This window comes from Pelophylax lessonae (genome assembly GCF_965119305.1).
Source record: "Pelophylax lessonae genome assembly, chromosome: 5".
Taxonomy (NCBI): domain Eukaryota; kingdom Metazoa; phylum Chordata; class Amphibia; order Anura; family Ranidae; genus Pelophylax; species Pelophylax lessonae.
In genome coordinates this window covers 363,410,914-363,430,811 of record NC_138772.1, presented here as the reverse complement: position 1 = coordinate 363,430,811, position 19,898 = coordinate 363,410,914, and positions in this window count along the sequence as shown.

Below are 19,898 nucleotides of genomic sequence, written 5' to 3'. Positions count from 1 at the left end.
TGAGTGGTTGGCAGTGGGCACAGTACAGTCTGTTGACCTGACACTCACTGGCAGGCAACTGCAATTATATTACAGAGGAAAAATTAAATGAATGTTTTATCTGCAAGGTTCTGTGCCACCCTATATGAGTGGTGGGCAGTGGGCACATACAGTCTGTGGACCTGACACTCACTGGCAGGCAACTGCAATTATATTACAGAGGAAAAATTAAATGGATTTTTTATCTGCAAGGTGCTGTGCCACCCTATATGAGTGGTGGGCAGTGGGCACAGTATGGTCTGTGAGCCTGACACTCACTAGCAGGCAACTGCAATTATATTACAGAGAAAAAAATGAAATGACTTTTTTATCTGCAAGGTGCTGTGCCACCATAATTGAGTGGTGGGCAGTGGGCACAGTATAGTCTGTGGACCTGACACTCATTGGCAGGCAACTGCAATTATATTACAGAGGAAAAATTAAATTAATTTTTTATCTGCAAGGTGCTGTGCCACCCTATATGAGTGGTGGGCAGTGGGCACAGTACGGTCTGTGGGCCTGACACTCACTAGCAGGCAACTGCAATTATATTACAGAGAAAAAATGAAATTACTTTTTTATCTGCAAGGTGCTGTGCCACCCTAAATGAGTGGTGGGCAGTGGGCACAGTACAGTCTGTGGACCTGACACTCATTGGCAGGCAACTGCAATTATATTACAGAGGAAAAATTAAATTAATTTTTTATCTGCAAGGTGCTGTGCCACCCTATATGAGTGGTGGGCACTGGCAGTGGGCACAGTTCAGTCAGTGGGCCTGACACACACTGACAGGCAACTGCAATTATATTAAAGGGTAAAAATTAAATGACGTTTTTATCTGCAAGGTACTGTGCCACCCGATATGAGTGGTGTGCACACAGTACAGTCTGTATATATATAGAAAAAAATAAATAAAAGCAGACTGATATACCAGCCCTAAAAATGGCTTTTTGGGGTGCTGTCAGGAGGCTGTCCTTACAGCAGGAGTGGACACAGAACACTGGCCTAGCTAATGATTTCCCTATTAATTCAGCAGCAGCACTCTCCCTGCTCTAACTAACTCAGCAGCTTCAGAATGAATCTAAGATGGATGCTGCCCTTGCTTTTTTATAGGATGTGGGAGGGTCTGGGAGGGAGGGTATGCTGATTGGCTGGAATGTGTCTGCTGACTGTGAGGTACAGAGTCAAAGTTTGCTCAATGATGATGTATAGGGGGCGGACCGAACATCGCATATGTTCACCCGCCAAGGCGGACGCGAACAAGCGATGTTCGCCGGGAACTGTTCGCCGGCGATTAGACATATGCCGGTTTTCGGTAATTCGATATATCGCGGTATTGCATAGCCACGGTATTGTTATTGTGGCATTTTTAAAATACCGAGTTTCTCTGTCAAGTCTGCCTGACTTGTGAATTGATACATTTCAGTGAGCTGGATGACTCATTCACTCACACAGCTAACCCCTTTCAGCATTAAGTCTCCTAACTATAAACAAAAATGATTACATTTGTATCTTTTCCTTCCCTCTGCCAGGGAGAAAGGAAGTTTAACCTCTTAAAGACTGGATCTTTTTCTGACACTTGTTGTTTGCAAGTTAAAATCATTTTTTTTTGCTAGAAAAGTACTTAGAACCCCCAAACATTTTATATATTTTTTTAGCAGAGACCCTACAGAATAAAATGGCGATTGTTGTAATATTTTATGTCACACTGTATTTGCGCAGCAGTCTTTCAAACGCAATGATTAGACTTTAATGAATAAAAAAAAAAAAAAAAACGTAACAGTAAAGTTATCCCAATTTTTTTTTTTTTTGTTACACAGAGAATCGTGAGAGAATCGTGATCTTTATTCCAAGCTAAAAAAATCGTGATTCTCATTTTGGCCAGAATCGTGCAGCTCTAATAAATATATATATATATATACACACACACACACACACACACACACACACACACACACACAGCAGCCCACATTACATTATTATATAGCCATCAAGCAGTGTCTACAAAAAATGCAGAAAGCTTGCCAGAGCAGGAACTGCAGGTTAGTCGCATGGTGCAAAAGCAGGATGGATTTCAAGGCCACTGAATTTTAAAAAAATGCTGCATGCACCTTTTTTCTGCGGAAAATGAGGGCATAGCAGCCCGTTCAAATCAATGGGCTGCTATGCCTGTGCAAATGTGGGCCGCCAACCCGCATACATGTGAACCACCAACCCGCATACATGTGAACCAGGCCTAAAGCAATAGTAAAGTCATTTATAAACAACACCTCCTTCAGGTTTAACCACTTCTTGACCACAAGGATTTGCCCTCTTAATGACCAGGCCATCGGATCGGAGCCGAGCGCCAGGACCAGTTATCACCAGTTAGGCCAGACACTGCTTGATGACCTATTTTAGGCCTGGTTCACAGAGTCTGTACTGACTGACTATATAATAATGTGCATAAGTGAACCAAAGCCCCTAAATTCAGCAATGAAATTGAAGTGAGGTGGAAATTTAATAATTTAAATTTAATAATAGAATACCGTGATAATACCGTATACCGTGGCAAAACCTTAATCAATTAATCGCAGCATGAAAATCTGATACCGTCACAAGCCTACCGGCGATTAGTTCGGGACATCTCTAGGGACAAGCAGCATTTACTCAATGTTGTCATATATTGATATCTGCTTTATGTTGCTATTTTAAACTGTACTAGTGTTACTAGTAGAACAAATAGATAAACAGTGGAAATTTGTTTTTGTATTTTGTCCCATTTGCATTGGCACTGAAATTACAAAGTATTACAACATCATTTACAATAGTTTTCTTTTTTTGTGCATGTTTTCAAGGATAAGTTCACTACAAAACAAAGTGTAGCTATCCATTTTGCCCCCAACATAAACTACATATATATCCATGGGATAGTGTCCTGAGCTCCCCCAGGCCTCAAGACACAACTTCATAGAAATTTTGTTTTTCATATACACTTTAAAGTTTTTGGGGATCTAATTTGGTATAACTTTTAATCAGTTTCCAATTCTTAGTCTATGCATATTAATTTTGTGCAGTTATTATATTAAATTCCTTCCAACTACTGGAATGTTGAGTTCTTCTGCCCCTTTACTCTTTACTGGACCTCGCAACTCACGGACACACCAGTAGTGATAAACTTGGCTTTATTAAAGTTGGACCAAGCCCTAAAATGGAAGTGCTGATTGAACCTGCATAAATGTAGTACATGAGAGAAAGGGGAACTATTGTAACACAGAAATAACAGTAGTAACAGGGAATAAATATCCTTAGAAACTAAGATAATGCAGGGGAACATGTGAGCTAAATACAATGTTACAGCCCTGTCTAACTATGGCCATTGGAATAATAGAACAAGGTTGCCAGTGGTGGTGCCAGATGTGTGGTGTGTCGCAGGTGCATTTTTTTTCCCTATTCTGGTATTGCACAGAGCAGCCTCGATCCTCTTTTTCTGGGGTTTCCTGGACTCCTGGCTCCTCCTCTTCAGTGAGTGCCCACCATAGAAATCCACTTTCTATGGTTGACACTTCTTAGTCCCTCTATCTTGCCAACTTTTTCTTTCCCCACTCCCAATCTCCTAACCATTTTTTTGCAAGTACAACTCAACCAACACCAATAAGATGCAGCCTGTCCTTACCACAGGGACTCAGTGAGAATTTAACCTGGTGCTTCAAAAACTTCAACTCTTCTAAATGACCAAAGATGATTTATCTCATTTATGTTTATTTACTTTTTTAACTGCTCTGCAAATAGTAACATGAATTAGAAAATGTTTCCTCAATATTTTTTTATAAGAATGGAAAACATCACCTGAAAATGACATTGGTCTGTTCCTTTGTATGTTAGTTAAGATAGATATTACAATATGTTTAGCCTTTAAAATGACACTAATAGTCTCAGGAGACTACACTTCTTCTTTCAGTTCAACAATTATGTCCATTTCAATGTTGTTTGAAAATCTGAAACTGTTCAGTTCCTGTAAATGGAATCATATTGCCATTGAATTCAAAGAATCATAAAGTACATGGATGGAATTTCCTTTTTGCATTTTTAATATTTAGTTTGCAACAATTTGTGGATTTGTCATGTTTTGGCATTAGTACTGAAGGTTGTTACTATATTGAAATTAACTTAATTGTATCTTAGGTATGTCTATTTTAGTCAAGAGTGGCTGCTTATTTTAAATTATCATTGGAAAAATCACAGCTCCTATTTTTGTGTATTAGTATATCACATCTAATGCATTCCATTAAAAACTGTCTAAAGACTTGATCTCACCAAACACATTTTTGTAAAGCTTGTCTAAACAAAAAACCCTTCCAGTTTTATTAATAATGTGTCCAAGTAGATTTACACTTTAATACAGGTAAAATAATATACAAGAATTAGCACACATCAAAGATGGCCAAATACATTACAATTATATAATCATCTTCTAATGTGCCAACAACCTTGTATTACAAGGGTTCATCTGGCTAGATATAAATTGAATGCATTTTGTAGCTAAACCCTCATACAAAATATCTGTAAGCAGGTATGTTGTAAGCAGGAGGCTGATGGTGGATGGAAGCTGATTACCAATGACCTACAGCATGTAGCTTTGCAGCCTAGAGAACAGTTGTCCTTCTGGATTTAGGCCCAGTGAGAGATTCCATGTGAGGACCCACTGCTGGGGAACTCATGAAAGAGCTTTTAGGAAGATAGCTGGACATTAGGAGTTTGTGTTGGTGGCACTTTAAATGGGAAAAAGTGAAGATGTGACGCTGTTGTGCCAAGTTGTGCTTATGTTTTTCTTTAGTAAATTGTTGAAGAGCATCCTGTGTGGACATTTGATCCAGAAGGTGGACATTGGGTCTAAGAAATGTAAGTACTGTGTAAGGAGCAGGCTCTGGGCCTGGAGCATGTGGGACACAAGGAGTTGGCGGAGTTCCTCCCAAAAGACAGGTATGTGCATACACTATACTATACTATACCCATACTGACAGCTAATCCATTTTGCCAACATAGCTGTTGGTGAATCTTAAGGAGCTTGTACAATTGGCTTGTTTCATGTGGGGCTGGCTTTGAGCTTGGCACAACTTGCACAATCTCTTAAATTAATCAACAACAATATAGCACAAAAGCCTATCTGATTAGATATAAACTAAAAGGATTGTTTACATAATCCCCTGTGCTGCATACTTTTTTTAAAGTCTAAATAATAATGCACTCAATACGCTGTTCTAGGTAAAGATAATTTTATGTTGCGTACCGGTGTATTTTTTGTATAGTGTGGCAATAAATAAAAAAGAAGTACATGTTTTTCTTTTACAAAAGGTTTTAATTGCAAAGTAATTTGAACAGACAAATTAGGTAAACAATGAGATGGCTATATCATATATGACAAATCCGGGGGAAAATCCCAACAAAGGGATAAAACAAGAGAATTGCCGAGCCTTTGAGGTTAACTTAGCATCACAACTAAAGTCCACGAGTCTCTGGTTGAGAAGCTTTAACAACCCCCAAAATTATAGCCTGAACAAAACTGCTCTCAAAAATATCCCTCTTACACTGAATCTGCTAAACAAAACTGAATCAAGCTCTTCTTTGCATTCAGCCATGAGTTTGATTTACTATATTTAGGCACTGGATGCAATAGGCATGTCCAAAGTGCTGTAGAGGTACAAAAACATAAAAAAAGTGCAAAAAGTTTAAAACATTGCAGTTTCTCCTTTAGAAGTGAAAACCCCTAAAACAAAAACCTGCTTTTTTCTATAGGGAATCCTTCCAGCAAAAAAAAAAAAAAAAAAAAACAGTTAAACCTTAACCAAAGGCCCTATCAACATAAAATAAAAACACTATACTCACAAAGTTAATGTAAACCCCAGAATAATACCCCGCAAACAAACACCATTTTTTTCAAAAGGGAAAACAACAAATGAAAAATGTAGTAAAAGTCTAAAATAAATTGTTCATAATTTCTAGTTTCCCTTTAAGAAGTTTTGAAAATGGTCCATGGCCCTCTTAGCATATTTGACAGTTGATGCAATGTTGCCAGGATTGAATCTTTGTGATCTGGATTCGACAAATATTGGTTGCCAGTGCAACTGCTTTTTCTACCCTGCCCCTTTTCTAACATTTCCTTATTTATTTGCTTTGTAAAAGTAAGGGGTCAGCATCCATCAGCATCATAACAACCATGTACTCCACTCCTATTCAACAGTCAGCCAGGGATAACTGAATGAAAAATAAAGGGTTCATGGACGGATTTTTGCATCACTGATCAAATTTGGGCATTTCCATATTTTAACAATAACTATATCTGGTTATTGATATTGACCAAATATCATGGATGTATGTATGAGACAGCAGATAGATACTGCATTTTTTCTTTTACTGAAGATTTTGCACAGGAACACATTTCCAGCACCACGGCCACATTGTAACCAAAGTCAGTGACCTGCTACTACCTGAGACATGAAGTAAAACAAAAGTAGCACAAGGCTATAGTACAAACAATTATTTCTTTGTATATGTAATGTGCATTGTAACAATCTACAAAAAATTTGATAATAACAATGGATGGACCTGTCAGAAAAAAAAGACAGCTATGAATAAAATAAAACAAAAGTTAAAACTGAGAGAAAATAAGTTGTAGAGAAAACTTCTTAGAGCTTCTAAAGACAAGTACAAATCACTGAATCTAAAAAATGCTCTAAAATGAAGCTACTTAAACATATTAGGCTTAACCGCATTGTATTTAAATAATACAGAAATTATAGGCCTGTCATCTCATGACCTGTCAGAGGTATTTCTTTAACCACAGTGATTTAGAATTTATCTTGCAAGCCTGAAACAAATTTGACACTGAAGTCATCGGACAGAATAGACACAATTTACATTGTATGCCTTGCACAGTACATTAGTGTATTCCCTTCTGGAATTACAGTATATATTCTAACTAGAGCATGGAAATTGTATGCAACCTTCCTCCCAAGCCAAAATAAATTAGTTTTAATTCATAGAATAAACAGTTTATTAGCAATAATACAGGTATGTCCATTACAGTAATTATACGAAAAAATAACAGAACCCATTTTGTTTCACTAATACTAACCAGAGTTGGATAGGTAGTAGTATTAGGGGACAATCTTAAATTTCCCTTTGTCATGTCATAGATTCAAGAACTTCTTAAGGGATACCAAGGCATTCCCAGGCCAACTGGCCCAAGATGCTTATGTTCACTGGACATGTTTGAAAAAGCTATGCAAGAAGCCTCCAAAGAGACATTCACAAAGGATGACCAAGCCAGCCTACATGTCTTTCTTTGTGTGCAAATTGAGTGACTCTACAGCGAATCACTACAACATAGCAAAATGTTTCTCCATATTATGGACATCATGTCCCTCAAAACTTATTAGCACTGATTATTCTCTCCAGAATTAGAAGCAAAACACCAGCATTTGAATATTTTTTTTTTTTACATAGAATGTCTTTAAATTGTTATTTGACTTAAAGAGTTCCTTAAAACCTTAAGCATCTATAGAGAAAAAACAGTACCTATTCTGGAGTAATATGTAAATACTTATTATCATGTTTAAAGTAAGAATGCTACAGTCCAAAATATTTTAGGTCTACACCATAAGCTTGATCACACATCCCACTTGCCTTATAAGTTATATATGTTAATGGAACTCTTAATTTTGTAGAGAGTTTTTGAACAGGAATGCATGGAGGTGGATTCAAATTATTATTAAGGCTGGCTTCACACTTATGCAAATTGAATGCAGTTTCCGCACGACAGGAAATTGTGACTGGCTCTCAATGGATCCAGTTCACACATCCCTGGGTCAGCTGCGGAGCGATTTGGACAGGGGTCCTGTGCATCTTTGGCCTCATTAATGGTCTGAATTAAGGCAAAAATGTGAGCCTGATTCATCCCTGAAATGGAGAACAGGGACGCACCAGACCCCTGCTGTCAGCCACGTATGAATTAGGTGTCAACCCAGCCTCAACCTTAGGTGGTCTGGACTGGTACTCATATAGAAGTATAAAAGATGAAGGACAGGTCATAAAATGTACCTGTCATTCATTTGTGGGGACGTAGCATGACAGTTGGTATAAAAAAAAAAAAAAAAAAGAAGATTTAATTACATGTTATTAAAGACAGTCTATTGGTTGATAAGACAGAATATATGATTGGTCATTTAACTCTATTATTGATTGGACAATGACAATGTAATATTACTGGTTACTTTTTTATTACCTGTTGTTGGTTGGTCCAAAAGTGACAGAATTTTCACCTTGAGCCGTTTGGACATCCCCTATATAAAGAGGAAATCTAACAGTTAAAATTCATTCAGCAGCGGGAGCAACAGACAATAGCTTCAGGACTTTTTGTTGTTGTTACTGACCTGCTATGGAATCCCTTCTCCAGCAGATCTTGAACCGGGCCGGGGAAGCCGATGGTGTCGAATGGATGCGGCGTTGCCTGTCCTTTTCTTCGATCCCCGAGCCGGTGAAGCCTTGCCGATCTTCTTCGGCTGTTACTGATGACGTTTCTCCTGTGTCTGTGGCGCTCCCTGCTGACGCGGGTCATGTTGGCTGAGGTCGTCCAGTCAGAATGGCTGCCCGTGACCCCGATGATGCAATTCCTGCCTGTCGGGACCGTGACCCCAGTGACGCATTTCCGGATCGTCAGGTCTTTGACCCCGATGACGCAGTTCCGGATCGTCATTTCCGGGCGACGGTCGCAAGGAGGCAATATGGATGCCCGCTCCGCTCGGTGAAGCGACCGGGTCGTTTTGGAGATGATGTCGCCGCTTCCTGCAGGAATTCCGGAAAAAAGGTTGTCGGTCCGGAAGTGTCAGCGGCTCGGCCTACCATCCTGGTTCCTGTCGTTCCAGTTTCCTCGTCTGACAGCTCTGCTTCAGAGATCCTGCCTGGGTGTTCTACTGGTACTATGGTCGTTAATGACGCAGTACCTGAAGGTCAGTCTCATATGCTCAGGAATTTCTTTGCTATGTTGACTGATTTTTGTTTTCAAATGTCTTCTCCTGTTGCTGTGGGTTCTACTATGCCTGTTGACAAGGTTATTGTTTCTAATGTGCCTGTCCAGGGGCCATCTGTTGCGGACCCTCTGACCGAAGTTTGGTCTGAGGCGTTGCTTCCTACAGATCGCCCTGCTTTGCATGATGTATCTACCCCCTCTGTTCCTGTTTCTTCACCTTTGGTACCTACTGTTTGCATGAAGGAGAGTATACCATGCAAAATTTCACCTTTAGGATTTCATTTACCTTCTTCTGTTAAAGAACGGATTTGGAGGGGGGAATTTGTTGATCTTTTGACTTTATTACCTCATTACAGAGCTGCAGGTAAGGATGGTGAGAAGCAGTCTGAGGATAGACTTAGGAATATTCCAAAGTCTTTTAATAATTGGCTGCAGGGCTATTGTATTTTTGCGAGTGTTTTAGGTGAAAGGCGTCCTGAATTATGTTCAGGATTTTTTCATCATCTCGACATTGTCCTGGAGGCTTACAAACATTTTCAAGGATTTGGTTGATACAGTTATGATGAATCTTTTAGACAGAAGCTTTCTATTCATCATTCCTTAAAGTGGGGAGTAAAGGATGTGGGGTTGTGGATTAATTTGTTATTGCCACAAAGATCATCTGCCCCTTCAAGATCATCTGCCCTTTCTTCCAACTTTGTGCAATTAAGAAAGGGAGTGTGCTTTGCTTTTAATGAAGGCATGTGTTCTCGTTCTAATTGCAGATTTAGACACGAGTGTTCACATTGTGCAAAAAATCACCCTATTTCTCGTTGTTTTAAAAAGAATAATCCGCCTTCTGTCCCTTCAGCTAAGGATCAGCTCTTTCAAAAGAGTGGCAACTCCGGTGAGCTGGGAAAAAATGCTTCCCTGGCTCATGGAGTACCCAGACAGTGACAAAGCTTTGATTTTGTATGAGGGTTTTAGATTTGGTTTTTATTTGCCCCCATATTCTGGTTCTGGATGTTTTGTCGTTGAAAATTTGCCTTCTGTACGTGAATTCCCAGAGTTGGTTTGTGAAAAACTTTTTAAAGAAATTGATGCTGGTAGGATGGCTGGCCCTTTTTCTTCTCCCCCTTTTCCAGATTTCCGCATTTCCCCATTGGGGCTTATCCCAAAGAAGGAGGTCGGCGAGTTTCGCCTTATCCATCACCTGTCCTACCCTGACGGGCTGTCTCTTAATGATGACATTGACCCTTCTCTTTGTTCTGTATCCTATTCCACATTTGAAGATGCATTGAAGAAGATTAGGGGTGTTGGGGCCTCTGCTTTGTTAGCCAAGTCTGATGTGAAGTCTGCGTTTAGACTCTTGCCTATACACCCTTCTGCGTTCAACTCCTTAGGAATTTTTTTTTGTGATCAGTTTTTCTACGACAAGTGTTTGCCTATGGGGTGTTCGCTGTCCTGCTCTTATTTTGAGCTCTTTTCTTGTTTTGTTGAATGGGTAGTATCCAGTAGGGCGTCTTCAGGTAATGTTTTACATTACCTTGATGGTTTCTTGTTCATTGGGGGTACTGATTCTCTGGATTGTCTGAGAATCTTTACTGGATTCAAAATGATTTGTTATGAGTTTGGGATCCCCTTGGCTACTGAGAAGACTGTATTCCCTACCACCTGGCTTGAATTTTTGGGTATTGAAATAGACACTGTATTGATGGAATTTCGCCTCCCAGCTGCCAAGATCTCAAAGATAAAATTTTTGTTGCAATTCATTTTGTGTAGGAAAAAAGTCCAGTTGAGGACTATTCAGTCTCTTCTGGGACTTTTAAATTTTGCCTGTCGAGTGCTGCCTATGGGCAGGGTTTTTTGTAAACGTTTGTATAGAGCCATTTCTGGTTTTTCATCCCCTTTTCATTTTGTGAGAATTTCTTCTGCTATATCTGAGGATTTGCGGATGTGGTTAAGGTTTTTGGATGACTTTAATGGATCTTCAGTTTGGCAGGATGATTTTTGTTCTGCTTCTGCTCTTAATTTATTCACAAATGCATCTGCCGCCCACGGTTTTGGGGCTTATTGGGATGGCAATTGGTCTGCTGCTTCTTGGAATCCTGATTGGATTAGTAGGGGTTTGACTTCTAGTATAGTGCTTTTGGAGTTGTTTCCTGTGCTTGTTGCGTTGGAATTGTGGGGACAGCAATTTAGGAATAAGAGGATTATTTTACATTCTGACAACCAAGGAGTTGTATTTGCTGTCAACTGTTTGTCCTCTCGTTCCTTACCTGTCATTTCTCTATTATGTTTCTTAGTTTTGCAGTGTCTTCGATTGAATGTTTGGTTAAAAGCGAAGTATATCCCAGGTTTTTCGAATGATATAGCTGATTCTTTATCCCGCCTGCAGTTCCACAGGTTTCGGATGTTGGCGCCCCAGGCTGCTCCAATTGGCCTGTCTTGCCCCAGCCACTTGTGGACCCTTGTTTGACTGACGTTGCATCGGCTATTCGGAATTCATTGGCTCCTTCTACTTGGTCGTCTTATCTGTCCTCGTGGGGGTTATGGTCCTCTTTCTGGTTATCGAGAGGGAGGGCTGTACTTCCTGTGGATGAGGGGTCTGTTATGCTGTTTTTGAATGACTTATGTAGTAAAAAAATTTCTTTTGCTTATGTAAATAAAACTTTGGCTGGCATTTCATTTTTTGCACGTTTGAGTGGTTATCCATCATGTGCTAGTTATTTTTCTGTGAAAGTTGTTTTGCGAGGTTATCGTAAGGCTCATGTTGTTTCTGATAAGAGGTTTGCCATATCATTGTCCATTTTAAAAAGTCTTTGTGGTGCTACCTCTTCAGTTTGTTTTTCAAGTTTTGAATCTTTATTGTTTCAGACTGCTTTTTGTGTCTGTTATTTTGGAGCCTTTATAGTATCCGAGTTATTTGCTTCGTCTTCTACAGCAAGTAATGGTTTGCTGTTTCAAGATGTATCTTTGGTTGACGGGTCCTTGAGGATTTGCTTGAGGCAATGTAAAACTGACCAATCTGGACGAGGTTTTTTGATTTCCTTGAATAAACAGGTTGATACTACCATTTGTGTTGTGTTGCTGGTGGAAAAGTATTTGAAAGTTAGGCCTCTGTTTTTTGGTCAATTTTTCATTCACCTAAATGGTCTTCCAGTTACTGTCTTTCAATTTAGTGCTATTCTTAAAAAATGTTTGGCCCACTTGCATTTGGACCATTTGCCAATCACGTCTCATTCGTTTAGGATTGGGGCTGCCACTTCTGCTTCTGTTGCAGGTTTTTTAAGTGGCTCTATTCAAAATATTGGCAGGTGGAGATCAAATGCTTTCAGATCTTATGTTAGACCTAACCTTTCATTTTGAAATTGCAGGTAGTGCTAAAATTGTATGGATTATCGGGCATTCCTATATTTTTTGGGCCCACAGAAGAGCTGCTTTAAGGACTTATGGCAGTAATCTAGGATTTCCTTCTACATCAGTGAAAATATATTGGTGTGGTGTTCGTGGTCTTCTATGGACTGATGTGCGTTCTATGTTTTCTGCTCTTTGTATGAAGTGGCCCGTTCCTGATATTATTATTCTACATGCAGGTGGTAATGATTTAGGGAATCGCAAGAATATTGATATTATTTTGCAAGTCAGGTCTGATTTAGTGTATTTTAATTCTATTTTTCCTTCCTGTAGGTTGGTGTTTTCAGAGATGGTTTCGCGTTTGCTTCGGTTCTCTGAGAGTAAATTGTTTTTGGAGAAAAATCGCAAACGTGTAAATCGATCCGTGGCTAAATTTATGCCCTCTGTAGGTGGACTGTCTTATAGACACTCTGACCTGGAGGGGGTATTAGGCGGTTTTTATAGAAGTGATTTGGTTCATTTTTCAGATGTGGCGAATGATATTTTTAATGTAGGCCTACAATCTTGCATTGAGTTGGCCTTAGGCCTTGTGGTGGTGCCATCCCCTTAATGGGCTTGGCGTGTGGGATGTTTAATATTATTTTGTGGTATAGGCTGTGCTTTTTGGCTAGCCTACAGTATATATATATGTATTATTTGTTTACATTTCAGTGGTGGTTAGTTTGGGCTTTAAGGCCAAGCTATACCTTTGTTTAAATCCCACATGGTATTTTAAAAATATTTAATAAAGGCCGTGGCCGTTTGTACCAATGCAAGTTTGTAGTGTCATAATTTTATATATTTAAAGCTAATGTATGGGTTATTTTAATTATTCATTCCTTATTGAAAGAGTTCTGCTTACGGCACCAAAAAGATGAAGGACAGGTCATAAAATGTACCTGTCATTCATTTGTGGGGACGTAGCATGACAGTTGGTATAAAAAAAAAAAAAAAAAGAAGATTTAATTACATGTTATTAAAGACAGTCTATTGGTTGATAAGACAGAATATATGATTGGTCATTTAACTCTATTATTGATTGGACAATGACAATGTAATATTACTGGTTACTTTTTTATTACCTGTTGTTGGTTGGTCCAAAAGTGACAGAATTTTCACCTTGAGCCGTTTGGACTCCCCTATATAAAGAGGAAATCTAACAGTTAAAATTCATTCAGCAGCGGGAGCAACAGACAATAGCTTCAGGACTTTTTGTCCCTCCCGCCCGCCCTGTTTTTCTGTTTTTGTCACGGCTTAGTGGTTGTGGGATGTTTAATATTATTTTGTGGTATAGGCTGTGCTTTTTGGCTAGCCTACAGTATATATATATGTATTATTTGTTTACATTTCAGTGGTGGTTAGTTTGGGCTTTAAGGCCAAGCTATACCTTTGTTTAAATCCCACATGGTATTTTAAAAATATTTAATAAAGGCCGTGGCCGTTTGTACCAATGCAAGTTTGTAGTGTCATAATTTTATATATTTAAAGCTAATGTATGGGTTATTTTAATTATTCATTCCTTATTGAAAGAGTTCTGCTTACGGCACCAACACTTATTATGACTTTATTTCACATCTGTTGTAGATTGTCCAATGACCAGTTTTGTAGTAGCTTTCAGTAAAAAATCTCCTTTCTTTTTCTTCAGACCTTTGGAGAATTACAGGCCTTGCTGTCAAAGCCAGAAAAAGACTACGCTCACTCAGATGAGAACCTCCCTAATGCTGGCAGTGGCTGCCTAGGCTGGGGAAACAGTTACCATCAACAGTTACCCATACATTAAATACAGAATAAAGGAGATAAACTATAATATCCAAATCTACTTTCCAGGAGGATGAAGCAAAATCTCTATCTTGGGTAGCTGCCTGAACAACCATCATTCCAATATAAGCCTGTTATTGTATACTTTGAGCCACAGCTTTGTTGTCAATTGCTGTTCATTTCTTTTCTTATAGTTATTTAACCTGGGCATAGCCAACCCTGCAGTGAGGTTCAGAGCTGTGTTTTCTTACACACCGTTTTCTTAATTTTTTTGTGGTATATTATAAAATATTAAACTGAGTGACTGGAAAGTGTAACCATGCAGGGAAACATTGTGTAAAGAAGCCAAATTAAAGAATCATATTTATTCTACTTGCATACTTTAATACAGATGATATTTTTTTCAAATTAAACTACAACCGCAATTACAAATAGGTTGGGATGCTGTATAAAATCCACATTAAGAAAAGAAAACAGTGATTTTCAAATCTCATAGTTGGTACAGGTCAACAAAAAGGTGGCAATGTAAGTGGTACTAACAAGGAAGAGCTGGAAGAACATTGTGTAACTAATTAGGTTAATTGGCAAAAGGTCAGTAACATGAATGGGTATAAAAAGGGCAACACAGAGAGTTAGGCTGGGTTCACACTGGGGCAGCTTCAGCGACTTTGAAGCCACACCAGTGTGAACCGAGTCTGAGAGTGTCTCAGTAGTAAAGATGGATGGACAGAGGTTCACCAATCTCTGAAAAGCTGCATCTAAAAATTGTAAAAAAAAATTTCAAATAATGTTTCTCAATGTAAAACTGCAAAGACTTTAGATATATCATCATCCACAGTACATAATAGGATCAAAGGCTCCAAAGAATCTTGAGAAATCTCTGTGAGTAATGGACATAGTCAAAATGCAATGTTGGATGCCTGTGATCTTCTGGCCCCCAGACAGTACTGCAATAAAAACAGGCATGATGCTGTGATGGACGTCACTACGCGTTGGAATGCTTCCAAAAATCGCTGTCTGTGAACACAGTTTATTATGCCATTCACAAATGCAAGTTAAAGCTCTAGCATGCAAAGAAGAATCCATATCTGAATATGATCCAGTAACGCTGCCATCTTTCTGGGCCAAATATCATATAAAATTATTTGTTGCAAAGTAGAAAGCTGTTCTGTGGTCAGACAAATCAAAATTTGACATTCTTTTTGACAACTATGGGCACCACATCCTACAGATTATAGAGGAGAGGAACCTTCCGACTTGTTATCAGAGCTCAGTTCAAAAGCCTTCATCTCTGTTGGTATGAGGGGGCTTTAGTGCATATATAATAGGCTTGCACATCTGGAAAGTCAGAATCAAGAGCACATGCTCAGGCAAGAATGGGACATTATTCCTCTCCCAAAACTGAATCAAATGGTCTCCTCAGTTCACAGACATTTACAAAGTGTTGCCAAAAGAAGAGGGGATGCTACACCATGGTAAACATGGCCCTGTCCCAACTTTTTTTGCAATTGGGGTTGTACTTTGTCAGCTTTTTGTTGCCACTGTCCCAACTTTTGAGATGTGTTGCTGCCATCAACTTCAAAATTATCTAAATATTTTCTTAAAATTGTATATTTTCCTAGTGTAATATTTGATAGCTTTTTTTTTATTTTTATTTTCTATTGTGAATACAATTTGGGTTTATGAGATTTGCAAATTATTGCATTTTGTTTTTTTGTAGACTTTTCACAGCTTATATAACTGTTTTTGAATTTATTAGAAGTGCTTAACTACCACATTCATAATATGTCCATGCCTTGTATTATGTTATATGCAATTTTGTCAAGTTATAAATTGTTGTACACACAATTCATTGTTTGCAGCTTTAGGAAACACAACGAGTAGCCTATTTTTACCAATTACCTTGCTTCCCTATGCTTTTGATAATGCACATTTAATTGGCATATAGCAGGCTGCTTGTGAACAATACTGGTACCCTATTAATTGTAAGATGTAACTCCTCACTGTGCCTACTTACAGAGAAGCATCATATGTACCTTGACTGGCAAAGAAAAAGAGAGGAAATTGTAAGGACAATAAGTCCTATATCAAAAGCCATCTGATTTTGCATAAAATTCTTCTAAAATGGATGCTTTTAGATGCCAAGTGTTAGCTGAACTAAGCCTTTTCTTTATTTGGATACTATTTCAACTTGGTGACTGGTGGCAAGATAACAACATACTTAATTAAGTGTTGGAAGCTGCTGGTGACACAGATAAATTATTTAAGTAGAACATAGTTTGTAATAACAAAAAAAAAACAACTTTACTGAGCACTTCACTTATATTGAGCTCTTTCATTACAAGTTACATATTGAATTTATGAAATAAGAAAACAGGAATATTTTAGTAGGAACTGAATTAGTTCTATTGCTTTTTGGATGCTGTAAAATTATTAAGATTAATACGTTTTTTTGCCCCTAAAATGTGGCAAAATATTCAATACGTAAACATTAGTGAATGTTGGTAGAGCATGTTACCTTTATCCTGGAGACCTTGATGCAAACTAAAAGTGGAAGGGGATCTTATGGGTGAATTTGGAGAAATCTTGCATTTGAGGGAATACCTTACTTAAAGGTGAAGACGCATTGAGACCTAAAGAACATATAGGTCAACTCCTGGAGATGAGCAGGTCATGCCATCAGTGGAGGATCGCACTAGGTGTTATATTAAGATATCTTACACATCACATTTGAAAGTGGAGTATAATGTGGACTTTGATTTAAAAAGGGCATTGTAGTTGTAAGTTTGCACTATATAGGTAGGAATTAATTGGAGTTTTCCACCACTGTTCATAAAGCATTTCATGTAAATGTCTATTACACAGAATATTTTGAGTGTGTCTGTATTGTAGTGACCTTTTAGGGTTTACACCATCATTCACTAATGTTTATGTATTGAATTTATACCCTGTTATGGTGCCATCATATGTTATCTCCCTTCGTTCAAAAAAGATACATCAAGCACGATCGGTTTGCAGAGAAAATTACAGAATAATTAGTAATCACTACTCAACCGGTTTGGGTAATTTGCACATTGATATTTTCTGAAACTAAACTGGTGTTGAAGGAATCAGTTCTTGTTTCTGGAGTCACCTGTTTCTGGTGTGGATCTTCATTTGGACTGTAGTCTTTACCTTCTCCATTTGAAAGCAGTGATGTGTCTGGTTTGATCAGCTGTGTTCTGTTCCCTAATTATACACCACCATCCTTAGTTTGCAAGTAATATCTGGGAGCTTATACTTGAGAAGTTACACAACTTTACGGTCACATTACTCCGTCATTTGCATTATGACTTGATTTCCCTCCTGTAAAGTATTTAATGACCTTAAAGTCCTGATAGAATAAACACCAAAGGCACATGGGAGTTGATAAATATAAAATAAAACCGATTAACTATTCTACTGGTCAGGAATAAATACCGAAACTGATCTAACATTTTTCAGAAGTCAGCTTTTGCTGTCAACATTTTATTTCTAACCCAAATGAAACCTATGATCCCATATGCAATACCAACTCAACCATGGCAAGATGTAAAAACTTTACAGTATTTTAGTTGTGGAGTATAGCAGATTTTCTGGTCTGTCTGGATGGAACTCATGCATATATGGTGATAAACAAGTCTTTTGAAATAGTTTTTTGTAAGCATAAGTATGTTGCAAATGTTGGCAAGTTCTGCTTTAAGGGTATGCAAATCTCACATACACATCTTTTATATGTTCTTTGATATCAAAGATTATATCTGTATACTCCTAAAGAAGTTTAATATGGTTTAATGTGCATCAAGGTTGGTTTACTAAAACTGAAGAGTGAAAAATCAGGTGCAACTTTGCATATAAACCAATCAGTTTCAAGTTTTTTTTTTGTCAAAACTTAATTGAACAAGCTGAAGTTAGAAGCTGATTAGCTACCATGCACAGCTGCATCAGATTTTACACTCTCCAGTTTTGGTAAATCAACCCCATTGAGTCTCCCACTACTGCTGTCATATTCAGGGATAAAATTTGAGATACAGCATATATGTTTGCTGTATGAAATATCCAAAACGTAGAAGTTGAGACACCTAAGATAAGATGAGTTAGAGACTGAATCTGAAAGGTATATCGATTTTAATACAGAGAGCCTATAAACCCAGGGCCCAGACTAAGTGAACCCATGGCATGTGTCTTTACAATTTTTGTATAAAGTGTAAAAACACCTAAAAGTACCGTATAAGAGGACTGGGCGTATAAGACGACCCCCCTAATTTTCATCTACCAGTAATACTTATACTTAGGTTACCTTGGAGATATTATACTCGGCGTATAAGATGACCCCCCATTTTTGGGGGATTTTTTTGAGGTTCAAAAGTAGTCTTATATGCCAGAAAATACAGTACCTATAAAGTCTTGTAATGTACATAACTCTGTCTATTCTGATGAAAATGAAGGAAGAATAAACGTAACAAAAAGAAAAGGAATACAGCCACCACGTTTAGGGATTGGTAAGCTGAGATGACTTTTTAATTTTACCACGGACATTTAGTTGTAAGTTGTATGCCAAAACTTTAACAAAACTTTTAAAAATGGTCAAACTGGTTGAGGCAAACTGAGGTCCACTGTCTGATATAAAACTCTTCTTGAATTATCATTTTTTGAATTCCCTAATTATTATCAACGCTAAGATTTTTATAAAGGTCCTATTGAATACATTTGCTATAATACTCCACAACTAAAATACAGCTTGTACAAAAAAAAGTTTTGATGTGCCCTATAATGGTTGTGTTGGTATTGCAAAGTTTCATTTGGGGCTAGAAATAAAATGTTGAAAGCATAGTTGACATCTAAAGAATATATAATTAAGTTGAGTATTTATTCCAAACCAGTAGAAAGGTCCATCAATTTTCATATTTCATTCCCTAACTCCCATGTTCCTTTGGTGTATATTTTTATAAGTTTATTTCTCGTAGATTTGGGAAATACAAACTTTCAACTTTGTAGATTAGATAATTTATAATAACTCTTCACAAAAGGTTTCAAACTGAGCCATTGTTGAAGAAAATTAATAAATTCCTATTTTGGCAGTGGGCTTTAAATAAAAATGTTTCAGCTGATCCCTTTTGCTTTTTGTTGACATGCGCACAACGGGGGTTAATCATGGCTGGTGGAAAAGAGAGGGTCACAATATTAACTTATAAATGTCAGAATCCATCATGCAAGCTTATGTACACTTTTATTTTTTCCATATACCAAATGAAATGGAGCAGAGACTAATGAAAGTTTAAAGAGAGGAGAATACCTTTTATAAGGGCCATGTTTTCTATGTATATATATATACATATATATATATATATATATAAATATATATATATATATATATATATATATATAAATATATATATATATATATATATATATATATATGAAATAGCTGACATCTCTGTATTCTTAGCCACTAAGAAATGATAACAGATATCAGGAAAGATTGGCCTAATTCTTATTTTTATAAACTGACCTTACCTATTACTTTGCTGTGTATAGTGGCACAAGGATGTTGATCTCACTAGTATATAGAGACAGCATATCCTGTTCCTCCCTTTGCATATTTTCTGCTGTCTTTTAGAAAATTTGGAAGCATTCCCATATACAGAGGCTCTTTAACTAAACAGAGACAAAGTCATAAATTCCATGAAAAACAAAAAAGATAGACATGACATTATTTATT